This window comes from Hemiscyllium ocellatum (assembly GCF_020745735.1).
Source record: "Hemiscyllium ocellatum isolate sHemOce1 chromosome 27 unlocalized genomic scaffold, sHemOce1.pat.X.cur. SUPER_27_unloc_17, whole genome shotgun sequence".
Classification (NCBI taxonomy): domain Eukaryota; kingdom Metazoa; phylum Chordata; class Chondrichthyes; order Orectolobiformes; family Hemiscylliidae; genus Hemiscyllium; species Hemiscyllium ocellatum.
Window position 1 is genome coordinate 225,559 of NW_026867484.1, and position 6,337 is coordinate 231,895.

A 6,337-nucleotide genomic window follows, 5' to 3' on the forward strand; every position below is an offset into this window, starting at 1 on the left:
GTCTGTTTGAGGAAGCTACTGTTCAATTCATAATTCAGCCTGCCCCGCCCAGAATTACCATTGTCTTCTATTAGTTTTACTTTTCCATAATAAAGCCTTGGACATTCACTGTGGAGCCACCGGGGATAGTCTGATCCCACCACCTGCAGGCACATCCATGTCACAAGGAACTATCCCACCTACACCGGGGCCATCGCCCTCCGAGCGTTTCAGTGTTTTGCCTCTTACCGAATTTTCTCATTGACCCCCAGCTGTGAAGGGGTTTGAATTCCTGATATGCAGAGAATTCTTTCAATGTCTCAGATCAGTTCATGTCCTGAGAATATCAGAGTCAATCTCCCGGCCTCTTAAACAAGTGGACGGTGTCTGGACTGTCTCTGCTCAGTCGGACAGTTCATCCTTCATTCTCCTCTAATTCCACTTCCCAAAGAGTTTCTAAAGCTTCACAAAGCTGGAGACTGGGATTTCTCTTTTACTTCCTGAAAATTATTCCACCTGCTAACTGACAATATTCTGCCAAAATCTCCTCCCTATTGTAACACTTGCATCATGTCCAGGGATGAGGAATTTCCATTTTGTTGAGACATTCCCAATTTGGGAATGTTCTCTTTGAAACAAAGAAGGTTAACTGGAGATTTCTAGGGCTGTTGGCAATGATGGGAGAAGAAGTGGTGGGACTGGGCAGGTTAATGATCAGAAGAACCTATTACCACTGACCAGGATCAGTTACCAGAGGACAGGGTTTGAAGTTCTTTAATGGAAAGCAACATTTGTGTAGAACAAGCACAGCGAATACTGCAGAAAGCCAACGGGTCGAGCAGCATCTGTGGAAAGGTAAACAAAGCCGATGTTTTGAGTGTGCTACGGTTTTTTGTTCAGAACTCAGTGATTTGCCTCTTCCCGAATTTGGTCCAGGTCTGTTTCTCAATTGGCAAACACATGGCAAGTGCAGTGCTGCAATGTGGCTCGGGGCCAATGAGAAAATTTGGTAAGAGGCAAAACACTGAAAGGCTCGGAGGGCAATGGCCCCGATGTAGGAGAGCTAATTCCTCGTGACATGGATGTGCCTGCAGATGGTGGGATCAGACTGTCCACATGTCTCCACAATGAATGTCCAAGGCTTTATTATGGAAAAGAAAAACTGAAAGAAGACAAAGGTAATTCTGGGCGGGGCAAGTTGAATTATGAATTGAATAGTAGCTTCCTCAAAGAGACTGCGGGGCTAGTGCTGGTACCTGTCTCTGTGGCGTAATTGGTCAGCGCGTTTGGCTGTTAACCAAAAGGTTGGTTGTTCGAAACCACCCAGGGATGGAGTGTTTGGATTTTTTTAAAAACAAAATCAGTGAATTGTTTAAATGGTGATATATTGGAATGTGGAGAAAGTGAGGACAAGAGGTGAAAGTCGAAAAATGTGGCATTGGAAAAGCGCAATAGATCAGGCAGCATCTGAGGAGCAGGACAGTGAGTTTTGGGCACCAGCCCTTCACCAGGAATGATGTAAGGATGTACAAAGGGGTCTCAGAGACCCTCCAGTCAATGCCAGTTGTCGGGCAGATGCAGCAGGCAATGAGCAAGGCAAGTGATATATTACGAAGAGTAATTGAGTTCAGAAGTGGGGTCATTGAACATATTCAAGGCTAAGTTCATCTGAGTTTTGAACAACAAAGAAGTGGATGGTTTTGGGGGGAGGTAAGAAAATGGTTCTAAGGCTAGTACAGGTCAGTCACAGAGTCAGACAGCACTGAACAGACCCTTCATCCATGCTGAGTATATCCTCAAACTAAACTCCATGCTGAGTATATCCTCAAACTAAACTCGTCCCACCTACCAGTGTTTGACCCATAAACCTTCGAATTTTTCATATTCATGTACTTGTCCAAATGTCTTTTTAAACGTTGTAACTGTGCATGTATAAAATCATGAAGGGCATGGATATGATAAATAGACAAAGTCTTTTCCCGGGTTGGGGAATCCAGAACGAGAGAGCATGGGTTTAGCGTTAGAGGGGAAAGATGCAAAAAAGATCTAAGGGGCATCTTTTTCACGCAGAGGATGGTGCGTTTTTTGAATGAACTGCCAGGGGAAGTGGTGAAGTCTAGTACGATTGCAACATTTAAAAGGCATTTGGCGAGGTATATGAATAGTAAAGATTTGGAGGGATATGGGGCCGTGTGCTGTCAGGTGGGACAAGATTGGGTTGGGATAGTTGGTCGGCATGGACAAGTTGGACCAAACAGTTTGTTTCTGTGCTGTACATCTTTATGACTCGATGACTTTCTCTGGTCATTCATTCTGCAGTCAGACCACTCTCTAAAAAAAAAACCCTTGTCCTGTCTTTATAAAATCTTTCTCTACTCACCTCAAAATATTTGCTTCCCTGATCCTGAAACCCCCAGCTGAGGGAAAGGACACCTGTTGTTCACCTCATCCGTATCCCTCATGATTTTATAATCCTCGACAAGGTCACCTCTCAATCTCCTATGTTCCAGTGAGAAAAGTTCCAGCCTATCCACCCTAGATGTAGGTATATTCATATCCAGTTATGACGTGTTCAATGCTGGTGCAGGCTGGAAAGATCATGTGGTTTACTCCTGCTCCCAATTAATCCTGGCTGTTGCATTTCTCAGCCCCATTCTCCCAATTTCTCCCCGCAACTCTCAACCTCTGATACTCCATCCCAGTGTTAAACATACTCAGTGACCTGGCCTCCACAGCTTTCTGTGACAATTAATTCCATAGATTCACCACCCTCTGGCTAAAGAAATTTCTCCTAATCCCATTCTCCCTTTATGCTGAGGCTATGCCCATGGGTATTAGTCTCTCCTCCCAATGAAAACATCTTCCCAATGTCCACTCTGTCCAGGCTGTTCAATATTCTGTACGTTTCAGTTAGATCCCCCCGAGTGTGGGCCTATTAATCAGCATGAACCAGACCCTTCAGGATGAGGACAGCAGGGATTAGGTTCAACAAAGTGAGAATGGAGGGAGAGTGAGTAGGATGGAGATTTTCAGCTTTGAGGGAATAAGAGGAAAGAAAGTTTGACATAAATTGCAATTGATCAGATGAGCCGATGGGCCAAGGAGTGGCGGATGGAGTTTAATTTAGACAAATATGAGCTGTTGCATTTTGATGAAGCAAATCAGGGCAGGACCTATGTGGTTAATGGTAAATTCCTGGGGAGTGTTGATGAACAAAGAAACCTTGCAAAGCAGGTTCATAGTTCCTTGAAAGTGGAGTTGCAAGTAGATAGGATAGCAAGGAAGGCGTTGGTACGCTTTCCTTTCTTGGTCAGAACACTGAGTTATAGGAGTTTGGAGGTAACGTTGTGGATGCACAGGACACTGGAAAGGCCACTTTTGGAATACCGCGCTCAGTTCTGGTTTCCCTGCTGTCGGAAAGGTGTTATGCTGTCGGAAAGGTGTTATGAAAAGTGAAAGGGTTCGGAAAAGATTTAGGAAGTTGTTGCCAGAGTTAGAGGGTTTGAGCTACAGGGAGAGGCTGAATCGGCTGGGGCTGTATTCCCTGGAGCGTCTGTGACCATTCGAAGTTAATAAGGGGCATGTATAGGGTGAATAACGGAGATCGTTTCCCCAGGATATGGGAGTGCTAAAGTAGAGAGTATAAGTTTGAGGTGAGGGGAGGGGGGTGGAAGACTTTAAACGGACCTGAGGGGCAGCATTTTCATGCAGAGGATGATGTGTGCATGGAACGTGCTGCCAGAGGAAATGGTGGAGGCTGGTACAATTACAATATTTAAAGGCATCTGGATGGGTATATGAATAAGAAGGGTTTAGAGGGTTATGGGCCAAATGCTGGCAAATGGGACGAGATTAATTTTGGATATCTGTTTCGCACAGACGAGTTGGACGAAGGGTCTGTTTTCGTACTGCATGACTCTAATGATCTTTGGTGAAAGCAAAAATGTCGCTGTGAAGAGTGGACTTTCAGAAGCAGCTTTCAAAGATGTTTTGCCCTTACAAGGAGCATAAATCTTCATTTTTTTTTGTAAGATAGCAGCTGAGTGAGTGACATCCAGGACTTTGTTAGAAAGTGGGAATTCATTGCACTGTGGGGATGTAGTGTTTTAAGGTTTACCGGCAGTAAGTACAGTGTGCTGAGCGGGGAGCCTAGTGAAGGGTTAGGTCGGTTTTTGTTTAAACTGCTCATTTCTGTCAGGCTCCAACATTGCATTTCCAATGCTGTCAATCAGAAGGTGCAGTGAATCAGTAACTGGTATCGTTAGAAGCCTTACTATTTTCAGTACTGCAGGTATTGCATTGTTTCATCAGCACTGTAAAGGTCGCTGGCAGCAGTGGGAGGTGTGGGCTGTATTCACTAGAAATGATTAAGCATTTAGATAATACACATACAAGAGGGCAGGGTGGGATTTGTCTTTCGATTTGTGGAAGATGGGGCATTCTGGGTGCTGTGATCTGGGGCAAACATAACTGCAGTATATCATTGAATCCCTACAGTGTGGAAGCAGGCCATTCAGGCCATCGAGTCCACACGGAGCCCTCCAAAAATACACCAACGAGACACACCTCCCAACCATTCCACCATCACCATCCCATCAGGTCTTTTCTGCTGGCGGTTGAGACTGGGCTGCAAGATTAGGGGGGAGTAGAATTCGGACAGAAATGAGGAGGAGCTGGTTTTCCCAGAGGTCGGTGCATCTATGGAATTCTGTGCCCAAGGAAGCAGTAAAAGCAGCTTCATTAAGACCCTGTTGCATGGGTTTTTGCGTGGTAGGGGAATTAAGTGTAGTTGGGATAATGCAAGTAGGAGGAGCTGAGGTGATTGATAGATCAGCCATGATTTTAATGAATGGCGGAGCAGGGTCGATGGGCCAAATGGCCTACTGCTTCTATTACTTTGAAACGATAACCCTACGTTTCCCATGTCTAACCCACCTAACCTGCACAACCCTGGACACTGGGCAATTTAACATGGCGAATCCAAATCAAGGCCGGTGAGAAATGGAGTGATGTGGAAATAAACATCAGAGAATGAGAGAAAGGGACAAGGAGAATAAATGTACTAGCAATCAAAACTGGATTCTAACCATCACAAAAATTAAAACTAAAAGCTCAGTATGTGAATGTGTGCTGCATTGTACCAAAAGCGAATTAATTGACTGCACATGTTGAAGAGAATAATTCTGATCTGAGACTCCTTACAGAGATATCGCTTCAGAATGATAAGGATTGGATCCGGAATATCGAGGTGATACGTGGCATCCAAGACGAGTGGGAAGCTCAGTAACGGTAGAGGATGGGCACTGCTAATCAAAACACTGATAACACGGTAGTCTGATGTCAGCTCGGATGTCAGGTCCTGATTTCTCTGTCAGCTGATCTCCCTGTTCCCACAGAGCTGGATGTTGTCTGTTCTCAGCTCTGCTTGATTTCTGCTGAAGCTTTGACCCACTTTTACACCTTCTGGGGCAATAAAATATTCTGAGCCTCCTGAAAATGACACCTTATCTATACCTCTCCTGATTTTAAAAACCTCTATAAAGTTATCTGTCAACTTGCTAGGCTCCGTTGGAAAAATGTCCCAGCTTCTTCTTAACTCAAACCCTCCATTCCCAGCAACATCCTGGTAAAGTAGGGAATAAGGAATTGTATCAAATCACATAAATGTACTGTCTGAAACAATCTGGCTGTGTTCTTGCCTGAGATATTGAGAGTCCCTGGTGTAAGTAATTACGAATGCAATTATTTTGGTCACAGAATTGGGCAATCATTTTGCAACAAAGTGATCTACTCTGATAAGGAGGTAGTGGTCATTTCTACGGTAAGTGAACAGTTTGTTGATCAGGGAGATGAAGTTCCAAACACTTGGGAAGAGCAAGAAATGACTGTGATAAATAAGACAAAGAACTGTGGATGCTGGAAATCTGAAACAAAAACTGAGAACACTGGAAAAACTCAGCAGGACTGGAAGCATCTGTGGAGAGAAAGCAGAGTTAAAGTTTCGAGTCCAACAACTCCTCTTCAGGATTCTGAAATAGTTTGTGAGAACCCCTTAAGTCATCTGCCCAGCTTTAAGACCATAATATACAGGAGCAGGATGAGGCCATTTGGCCCATCGAGTCTGCTCCACCTGTCGATCACGGCTGATATGTTTCTCCATCCCATTCTGCTGCCGTCTCCTCATAACCCTTGACCCCTTCCTAATCAAGAACCAATCTCTGTATTAAATGCCCTCAATGACTTGGCATCCTCAACCCTTCTCCGAGTGGAAACATCATCTCTACATCCACACTATCCAGTCATAGAGTAGCACAGCGCTGCCTGACCAACTGTGATCTCCATCATTGGTTGTTTTCAA

General features: G+C 44.5%; 1 non-coding gene across 1 annotated transcript; it reads left to right on the forward strand.

Annotated features, from left to right (window-relative positions):
- Positions 1-1,237: 1,237 nt before the first annotated feature.
- Positions 1,238-1,311, forward strand: trnan-guu (transfer RNA asparagine (anticodon GUU)). The gene has a single exon. It is a non-coding gene; the product is annotated as a tRNA-Asn (tRNA).
- The last annotated feature ends 5,026 nt before the right edge of the window (positions 1,312-6,337 follow it).